The sequence below is a fragment of the Brienomyrus brachyistius genome, unplaced genomic scaffold (genome assembly GCF_023856365.1).
Source record: "Brienomyrus brachyistius isolate T26 unplaced genomic scaffold, BBRACH_0.4 scaffold41, whole genome shotgun sequence".
Lineage (NCBI taxonomy): Eukaryota > Metazoa > Chordata > Actinopteri > Osteoglossiformes > Mormyridae > Brienomyrus > Brienomyrus brachyistius.
In genome coordinates this window covers 2694178-2705050 of record NW_026042316.1, presented here as the reverse complement: position 1 = coordinate 2705050, position 10873 = coordinate 2694178, and the positions used below count along the sequence as shown (strand labels likewise).

At 38.7% G+C, this 10873-nt stretch overlaps 1 long non-coding RNA gene across 1 annotated transcript; it reads right to left on the bottom strand.

The window, feature by feature from the left end:
- Nucleotides 1-669: 669 nt before the first annotated feature.
- On the bottom strand, nt 670-4719 carry LOC125722673 (uncharacterized). Its single transcript, XR_007386506.1, has 3 exons — nt 4667-4719; nt 1400-1889; nt 670-1291 (listed from the first exon to the last, which is right to left on the bottom strand). It is a non-coding gene; the product is annotated as an uncharacterized LOC125722673 (long non-coding RNA).
- Nucleotides 4720-10873: the final 6154 nt, after the last annotated feature.

The window sequence follows — 10873 nt, the reverse complement described above, 5'->3', positions numbered from 1 at the left end:
GGGGCAAGACACTAGGTAGCATGGGAGGTAAAGTGAACAGTTCAGGGCCTCTGATGGGCTCCGGGGTGCCGCAGAAGGGTCACGGCCAGGGGGGCCTTTGGAATCCTGTCTGGGTCTGTAGAAGCTCTACTCGTCTGTGGCAGCCGAGGGAAGAACAGCATCGGTAGACGGCGAGGGGTTGGCAGAGTCGGAGGGTGTCGAGGGGCAGGCAGGACAGGAACTGGACCAAACCAGGGACCCTGCAAAACAAAAACACAGGCCAGTACCAGCGCCATGAGGAGACCGGAGGTGGTTCCTTTTGGGAACCATTGGATGGGATAACCTGAAAGACCATCTTGGACCAAGCCTGGATCAGGAGGCAGGTCTGGGTAGCATAACCTCGTTTTTTCCTCCTGGACCTCAGCCCACGACTGGATTTCCGTTGACCCTGCCGTTGTCGCGGCGATAGCCTCCTCGGCTGGGGAAACTTTGGCCACGGGGCTGACACCACGGAGTGGGACTCAGGGCAAGACCTGGAGGCTCCCACTCCATGTCCTCCGGGGGAATGTCCTCCAGGTCAGCCCCCTCTGGGCTGGCATTGTCCGGAGAGTCTGATGACAGGCTGGCTGTGCCTTAATCCATACTAAATGTAATTAAACATAATGAAATTTTAAAGAATAAAATGGTAATTAGAGGAAAATTTAACGTGTAAGTTTTAAAAAATGGGCTTTTCCTTTTATCCAGATGTCTGCAAGCGCTGTGACTCTGTGATGAATGGTGACGTATGAGATCCTGAGACTGGGCGACGCTTCCAAGGATGGGTGGCAGGTGGCATTTCCCAGGAATTACAGGCTGGAGATGCCTGAGGAGCTCTCCTGGAGGGAAGACAGAAAGAGAAGAAGGGAACAAGCAGAGGCTGTGGGGAGAAAAAGACTGCAGAACCAGTTAAAGTTGTACAGCTGGATGGTACAAATGCCCTCAAGTCTTGGTCCACGAGGGTTCCTGTTTTTAATTTACAAAAAAACAATAAATTAATTTAAAATAAATCTTAAGGCTTATCATTTACATCTATCTAGTAGATAAAGCACATACAATCGATTAACTTACCTGGTGATTTTGGAACTTCCGACTCCAAAGCAAAATAATACAGATTACAAGTAAATGCATCATTCTACTTGGGGAAAAGGGATAAATTAAATAAAGGGTTAACTTTGGAATCTAAATCAAAAACAGCAATATCATATCAAGGGTCTTCAATACCTTTTTCCTGTGTCTGCTCCCTTTACATGTAGATACTGATATAAACACGTACCTATAAAATATATTATGTTTAGTTTATAAGCTTATTTCATTATAACAAACAAGCACAATCCATAAGTGCACTAGGCCTAACACATGGTTCAGAAGCCTCCTACCCCACCTTACACCAGCCACATGGACACCATCTGTCCAACTGGGCAACCTCAGCGTCTTGTGCCTCCTGAAACGCCACCTCAGTTTCTTCTTCTTCCTCACATCCTTCTTCCTGAATGGTTTCCAGCCATGATCTGCCTCCTTGTGACACAATAGATCCCAAAGCATTCCCTCTACTTTTCTCTCCTTCTCCCTTAACCTCCTCCACATTCACTCCTACCTCACATCCATTCTCCTCACCTCCATTTACCATATGCATTACATTCATACCAGCCTCCGCCCCCTCCATCTCACCATTGGACGCCCCTTTCTGATACCTCCACATTTTCCCAAGTAGCCCTTCCCAATCCCTCCTTATCCCCCCCAACCTGGACAGTGGGGGTGTCGCTCGTGAGCACTCCTCCACACCGTCTCCCCAGTCGATCACCTCGTCACACAGGTTCCAGGCATCCCAGTACTGGGTGTTGATCCAGGCAACCGCTGTCTGAATTTGCTTTCTGAGGAGTAAATGATAGATAGTTAACCAACTATTTACAGTGATAATTAAATGAATAAAGACCAGACAGATCTTCAACCATAAAAAAACAGTTGCTATAATTATTATAATCATGGGAGTAAATTTCATTTAACAGTAGGGGGGGACAATAAATATAACATTTCTCATAAGCAATTTTTGAAGGGGACACAAATAATACAGTCAAATTGTACTTATGAAGATTTGTCCTCACAGTGAAAAACATTACTTCTGTCATTACTATTGTAGCAGGGAGACTGTGTCATTATGCTTATTTTCAAAGTTTTTCTCAGGTTAAATGACAAAGCAGATTTTTCTTCAAAACTATTTATTGCATTTTTTGTTATGTTGTTTACGGTCAAGCCATCAACATACAATAAAATTTAAACATGACTATTATTGTGAAAAAGATATCACATAAGTAATGTTTTGCATCAAAATCAACAATTAAATAACCAATTTACAGTAACTGTTCTATGCAAAAAAAAAAAAACATCTGCAATTTAAAGCAAACTTACATTAATGAATGGACACTAAACAAAAGTACCAAATGTGTTTTTCCTGGTATCACGGGGCCCCACAAACTCCTGGCATATGTTGTTTATGTTAAAGTTGTCCAGCTCATCTTTCTGCATATTCAGACTAACAGACTGTTAAGTCCATCGTGGCCCATAGTAGCCCTTAGCCACGTCTTTAGTCTGCGCAATGCACTGAAGCTCCTCTCAGCTTCACATGAGGACACTGGAACCACCAACAAAATTCTGACAAGGACCTCAATCTGGTTAAACAAGCCTGAAGGGCCAGTGCTTTGGACAGGATCTTAGTCCGTATTCAATAAGCCTTTAGGTGAAAGGAGGTGTAAGAATGAGGATCTTTCCCCTTTTTAAGCATGAGAAATATTAGCTTGGGCAAGAGGTTCAGGTTGTTGAACATGTCCAATAGGAGAGAGGACAACTGGGGCCATAACTTTTTATAGAACTCTGAAGGAAAGCCATCGGGTCTGGGACATTAACCACTTTGCGAAGCAGCCGCCATGGTGGTCAGTTCAGTTACAGTGAGAGTGATAGTGACATCTAAATCATTCACAGCCACACATTCCTATGAAGGAATGGCTAAATCCCTAAAGAAACTATTGAACTCTAGACAACAAGTGAGAGGAGAAAAGCTTGAATGCATTATTCATTTCTAGAGGATTTGCTCGTAATAATGAGACCTTGTTTGCATCAGTAGTTCAGCAGTATGTTGAGACACTAGAAATTCATATTCTGCTTGTATCGTTAGATGCTCCTTATAAACATCAGCAGATGGGGAGAAACATATCAATTGTCAAGATCTGCTTCACGCTGTGTTAAATATGCCATCTTCTCCTTCCACAGCTCTCTATCATTGCTTACATATCAGATAATCTGCCCACTAGTATCGGTCTGCAAGGTTTCCAGCGATATGGAAACAAATACATCTGGAGATTTATTTAAAGAAAGAAAATTGGCAATTTGTTGTGAAATAAAATCAACAACGAAAGCAACTGAGTGTTGAACCGTCAAGGACACCATGTTCTAACAAAATTTTCGAGGAGACTGGAGCATGATCTGAGAAAGCTATTTTATCATAGCTACTCAGATATTGAGCAAGAAGTCTCTTATCAACTGCTCTTATCGACAATAGATAAACTATAGTGAGATGTTGGATATTTAAGTTATTTAATTTGTATGTTGATATTTTTTGCAGTCTGATTGAAAGATAATTCATTGCAGCTCTGAAGATAATTCTAAAGGTTCTAAACAAAAATAAATAAAAGACATTCCTTCCTTTGTTAAAAGGTTCTAAACAAACTGAAAACAACCCATTTGTTGTTACAATCGTCCTTAGTAATTGCTCATCCTGAATATAATTGTTAAAATAAAAGCAATACAAGTCTTTATTCCACTTTGTCATTTTTAAAATTGAAATACTGTCAAACAGAGATTCTAACTATGAACAAAAAACATATAATTTTAAATTTGAATTAAGCATATTTGCAAAAAAAATGTACTGTATATGAAGAATCGTTTTGGAATCGGATCGTGGATCCCAGAATCGTAATTGGATCGGATCGCAAAGTACCTAAAGATTCCCACCCCTAAGTGACAGTCACATAATGTTGGTGGGCTTGAGAGGTCTGGTGTGCTGTACATTTTTCAGTGGCTTTCTTCCAATTTCTAAAGCCTGTACTAACGAAAGCGGCATCAGGTCTATGACCTAAAGAGGACTGGTTTGAAACACCTTTGCTGAAGTAAAAACATAACACCCCTTACACTGATGGACTGTAATTTAGCCATGGAAAGTCTTGATACGATTTCTCTTGAAATGTCAATGACTTCTTTGAAAACATTTGTTTTTCGATACACTGGGGAGGTAGTTGTGCAGGCACTGAGATCTAAACTAAAAACTGTGCTCCCTGTGCTGCTGCTGGCAATATCATCTCTTTGTTCTGCTGTCTCCGGCTCCCTCCCTGGTTCTGAATCTGCCCCTTCCTCTACTCTCACTGTCTCAGAACAGACTGACTCCTAAAGCAGAAATAATGCAGGAAAAGATGTTTTCCATACTCATAATACTCAACTTGTTTACATTACACTTGTTAAATTGACAGATCATACTGTAAATTGGTGAGCCTGTGATGTTCATCTACTGAACAGCCACAACTCAGAAAACATTAAAGAAATTGTTCATCCAAAAAAAAATTCTGTCCTTATCCCTTCAATAAAAGCACAACACACTTACCTGACACTGTACATCTGAATGACCCTGCTCTACCTGTCCCTCAATAATTTCTGTCTCCTTTGCCTGCGATTGATATTGTGACATTAGTAGTCATAAGTACCCATTCTTAAAGCCAAATTGCCATAATATGTGAACTTTTCGTTTCGTTACTTGGCGTTTAGGTGCACTGAAAAATGTTCCTATGTCCATTTTCCTTTTCTCTGTCATTTTACCTAGTCTATGACACTGCAAGGCAAGGCGAGTTTATGCTGTAGCACATTTCATACACAATGGTAATTCAAAGTGCTTTACACAAAGAAAGTAAAACTAACATAAAATAATCACAACAATAAAAACAAGGAATTAAAAAAAGTTTCAATTTGTATTTAAAATGAATTAAGACACTTAAGAACAGAATAGAAACTGATTATACAAAAAAATACAGTGGGGTCAGTTTGGACGTAGCACAGTGCTCATTTAGTAAATGCACAGCTAAACAATATGCTAACTGTGGCCGTTAATGTTAAGTTAATATTATGCCAGGTCGTCACAAATAAAACAATGCATTGGAAACTGCTTTGGCGCGTTAGTTGCAGTGCACTATGGAACAAGTTATTGTAAACAAGCGAACGTTAACTACACAAGTAATATTTTAGTCGCTAATATATCAAATTCATGGGAAATTACATCGGTAATCAGCTTTTTTGCCGAAACTAATTTATGAATGAGTATGCATTAACTACATTAAAGATAATCTCTTTATTTAAAGTGAATAAAATACCCTACTTACTGGAATTCAACGTTAATAGATCCGCAGCCACACACCTGACTCGTGTGTGTAGAGTAGGTGAGATGAACTGAGAAAGCAGGCAGCGGGCCAAACCACTGTGAGGAATGGGGGGGGACGCAACTGTTTCTAAATGCATTATTTGGGTTTGTTTTATTTTCTACTTACACAATTATTTTAGGTATACGTATATATATTTTTCATAATAGAGAGTGCGTTTTTTTAAATAATTTATTGGGGGGGGGACAACTCTCGGATGGGGGTGGGGGGGCATGTTCCCTCCGTCCCCTCCGCGATTTACGCCCATGATTATAATGAGTAATTGTGGGGTTTATTGCTTCCGTAGGATAAGCGGTTTGGAAAGTGGATGGATGGATGGATTATAATGAATAATTGTGGGGTTTATTGCTTTCAGGATAGGCTCCGGACACCCCGAGACCCAGTAAGATAAGCGGTTTGGAAAATGGAAATTGTGGGGTTTACAGAAAAAAAAACTGTGCTGGCGATTATAACTAACATGGAATAGGAAACAACAGCGCTCCACAAGTGAAAACCCAGATGAATGCTACTGAGAACTGTGTTAACACTGATGAAACTAAGAGTATTTTTTAAATTCTGTGCAACATTGTTTTTTTAAAAATGCAATAGTCAGCTTGAAGCATTTACCTTATTACGAAAGCAATGCCCCAAATTACTTAAACATTTTAGGTAAACATTTTACCATCCATTACCGTAAGGGTTCCCAGCCCCCGGTCAGTGTACCGGTACAGTCCGCGCTCAGTGCTCAGGGGGGGGGCGGGCTGTGCCTACCGTCCTGTTTATTACGGGTTCGCGCCGTATTAAAAAGAAAACTGTCTGTATTGTTTAGTGCCGGATTTCCGTTCGCATAGCCAATCTCCCACCATTCCGCATATTTTATCGTGGACACCCCGGCAAATTACACCGCCGTTTTAGGGATCAGTGACATTTTTTGAAGTTTGGGAAGATTTTACTAACCAAATAGCTGTCTATCATCATCACTTCGATATAAGAGCACCCCCAATAAAAATAAAGACCACAAGTTTTAATGACATTAAAAACATGCAATAATTTTATCGACATGTACTACATTAGTATAGTATAAAAGAGTAAATAATCAAAGTAGCATAATATAATTTGAAGAATAAAAGGAAATTTTGGAGAGCTAACAAACTGCTCAATTGAGCGCCATTTTCATTCGTAGAGTTTGCTGTGCTGCAAACGGTAAAGAATATTTACGTTGTTTCTATGGAAACTACTCCCACTGTCCGCTTAACATTAATGTAATAGTACGTACGTTGAAATTGGCTAATGAGTTGTATTACGCTACGTGCGTATTACGTCATAACTCTTGCGTAACGTCCATTTAACCGGGGAATGTCGAAGACGTGCTATGTAGTTCAGATGTAGAAAGTTCTACGTTTCTTTTAAATGTTAAAGAAAGTTTCATAAAAACAAATTGTATAGCGAATGTTCAGTACAATAGGAAGCGTTATTTTATTCAAGCAAATGGAGCTGAGGCATAATATTTAAAGGAATGTTATTCAAAGGTAATAAGCTTCCACCACACTGCAGCTTAAATACACGCGTAATGAGGCAAAATACCGCTTTCTTAAATTAATTACATGATACGTGAATGTCCTGCTTTGTCTTCCAATAAGATAAGCTCGGTGGCTATAAAAACTCATACATTTAGCTGATACAAATTAATTTTGTCCTTTGGAAAAAAAAGTAGCTGATTTTTGGCTTGTTGAGGCTTCTACATATGACAAACCACAAGATGGCACTGCCTGAGCAGGCTTTTAGAAATGTACTGGAGTGCCACTAGCAGGCAAGCAAGTTACTTTGCAAGTTCTAGAGCACAGCAATGGTGTTTGACATTCTGTTAGCTATATACGCAGGGATGGATATAACTGGTAAGCAAGTACGCATTCACCTTTAAAAGCGATATGTGCAGCAATCGGTTGTTGTAACAGTGTGAATTCGTACGTACTTTATGTGCATTTGCGGCGATATGACAAGAAATTACCGTGCATTTTAACCTTTAATTTTCCTTACTTCTTTATATTACGTTTTCTCTGCTTTATTTCAGTCAGTCTAACATATTGCGCCACAGCCTTCAACCCAAATTTTCATAGCAGACTTCAGTTAGGAGTACGCCTTAGTAATGATTAACCTGGGACTCACCAGGGAGGTGTAGGGGGATACTATTGTAAATTGCTTAGTTTTAACTATAACAGCCTTAATAATCCTATCAAACACTGTGAAATACTGCAATACCTTTATCACTGAAGGGCTCGTATGATGCTCTTTCAAGAAACTCATTTTAAACCATCAGACGACAGGTGTGGATGGGCAGATCACATCTATCATTCTACAGTCTTTCTGCTGTAGAGCAAGGGTATGGAAGATTATAAGCATAAAAATTCAAATGGCAATTCATTTTGCAATTGTCAATTCAATATTCAACCAGAGCATGCATTTGTCATTTCAATATTTAATCTGTGCATGTAATTTGAAGATACATTTTGCAATCGGCAATTCAATGTGCAAAGTGCCTATGAAATCCTTAATTAATTTCATAATGTTTTGAATAAAAAATAGAATGACAATTCACTGAATTGCATTTCGTTTTGCCGTGGGCTTTTTGCCTCTTTATTCAAATGGCAATTCATTTGGCAATTGTCAATTCAATATTCAATCAGAGCATGCATTTGTCATTTCAATATTTAATCTGTGCATGTAATTTGAAAATACATTTTGCAATCAGCAATTCAATGTGCAAAGTGCTTATGCAATCCTTAATTCATTTCATAATGTTTTGAATAAAAAATAGAATGACAATTCACTGAATTGCATTTCGTTTTGCCATGGGCTTTTTGCCTCTTTATTCAAATGGCAATGGCGTCCCCGGGAATTGCATTGCATGTTGGGGAGAAAACTCAATTTGCAATTCCCAACTGTCAGACCGCTCATCAAGGTGGACCTTCATTAACGACGTCACTTCCTTGTTTAGGGCCTCGCTACCATTCAACGGATTTGTTCGTTTAGTTAGAATGAGTAAACCCCCTTTATCTTCTTTATTATTTTTTTTTATTTTTTTATTATTTGTAATAATTATAACTAGTTGCACTTTTCCTTATTTGATTGTAACATGCTGATTATATCATTGCAATAACATGCTTTTACCACAGGAGGTGTGATATATTGTTATGTAGACTTTTATAAGTAACTGTTTGTTTGAGTTTGTAATTGTTTTGCTCTAAATAAAGTTCTTTAAAACGTAAAAAAAAAAAGTTAGAATGAGTAATGGCGGCAGAAGAGCTTGCAGTAAATATTTCTGCCTTAGCAGATGACATGGAAATTAATCGGGTATCAGCAGTAGATGCGTTTGATAGGTTGTTTGTGTTGTCACAGAGGGTAGAGGAACTTACAATCTTAACTGGACTTGATACGAGAAGGGTGCAAACTAATGTAGCTCAGGCGTTACATCAAGTCACGCAGTTGGTTACCCTCTGTGACAACACAAACAACCTATCAAACGCATCTACTGCTGATACCCGATTAATTTCCATGTCATCTGCTAAGGCAGAAATATTTGCTGCAAGCTCTTCTGCCGCCATTACTCATTCTAACTAAACGAACAAATCAATGGTAGCGAGGCCCTAAACAAGGAAGTGACGTCGTTAATGAAGGTCCACCTTGATGAGCGGTCTGACAGTTGGGAATTGCAAATTGAGTTTTCTCCCCAACATGCAATGCAATTCCCGGGGACGCCATTGCCATTTGAATAAAGAGGCAAAAAGCCCATGGCAAAACGAAATGCAATTCAGTGAATTGTCATTCTATTTTTTATTCAAAACATTATGAAATGAATTAAGGATTGCATAAGCACTTTGCACATTGAATTGCCGATTGCAAAATGTATTTTCAAATTACATGCACAGATTAAATATTGAAATGACAAATGCATGCTCTGATTGAATATTGAATTGACAATTGCCAAATGAATTGCCATTTGAATAAAGAGGCAAAAAGCCCATGGCAAAACGAAATGCAATTCAGTGAATTGTCATTCTATTTTTTATTCAAAACATTATGAAATTAATTAAGGATTTCATAGGCACTTTGCACATTGAATTGCCGATTGCAAAATGTATTTTCAAATTACATGCACAGATTAAATATTGAAATGACAAATGCATGCTCTGGTTGAATATTGAATTGACAATTGCAAAATGAATTGCCATTTGAATTTTTGTGCTTATAATCTTCCATACAAGGGACGTAGCAATATTGTTGCATACATCTATTCCCTTTGTTCTTTGCATATCTGATGTGGATTCCCGATCCAAATGGGAGATCTGTCATAATTACTAGTTTATTGTTCATTACACCTGTACTATTGGTTAACGCATGTGCTCCTAATTGCGATGATATTTTCTTTAAGCGTCTGTTCTCACTGGTACCTGATACCTCTAAATATCACCTTATCTTGGGGAGTGATTTAAATTGTCGCTTTAATCCAAAATTAGATCATCCATCCCCCAAGATAGCTCTGCCTTCAAAATCTGTCGAAATGATAAATTCTTTTACCAAAGAATTTAATGTGTCAGGTGTTTTCACAATTCTTTAATCCCACTCGAAAAGAGTATAGTTTTTTTCTCTCAGATTCATCACACGTTTACCCAAATTGACTATTTCTTAGTTGATAAGACTTCTTGCTCAATATCTAAGTAGCTATGATAAAATAGCTTTCTCAGATCATGCTCCAGTCTCCTCGAAAATTTTGTTAGAACATGGTGTCCTTGACGGTTCAACACTCAGTTGCTTTCTTTGTTGATTTTATTTCACAACAAATTGCCAATTTTCTTTCTTTAAATAAATCTCCAGATGTATTTGTTTCCATATCGCTGGAAACCTTGCAGACTGATACCAGTGGGCAGATTATCTGATATGTAAGCAATAATAGAGAGCTGTGGAAGGAGAAGATGGCATATTTAACACAGCGTGAAGCAGATCTTGACAATTGATATGTTTCTCCCCATCTGCTGATGTTTATAAGGAGCACCTAACGATACAAGCAGAGTATGAATTTCTAGTGTCTCAACATACTGCTGAACTACTGATGCAAACAAGGTCTCATTATTACGAGCAAATCCTCTAGAAATGAATAATGCATTCAAGCTTTTCTCCTCTCACTTGTTGTCTAGAGTTCAATAGTTTCTTTAGGGATTTAGCCATTCCTTCATAGGAATGTGTGGCTGTGAATGATTTAGATGTCACTATCACTGTAACTGAACTGACCACCATGGCGGCTGCTTCGCAAAGTGGTTAATGTCCCAGACCCGATGGCTTTCCTTCAGAGTTCTATAAAAAGTTATGGCCCCAGTTGTCCTCTCTCCTATTGGACATGTTCAACA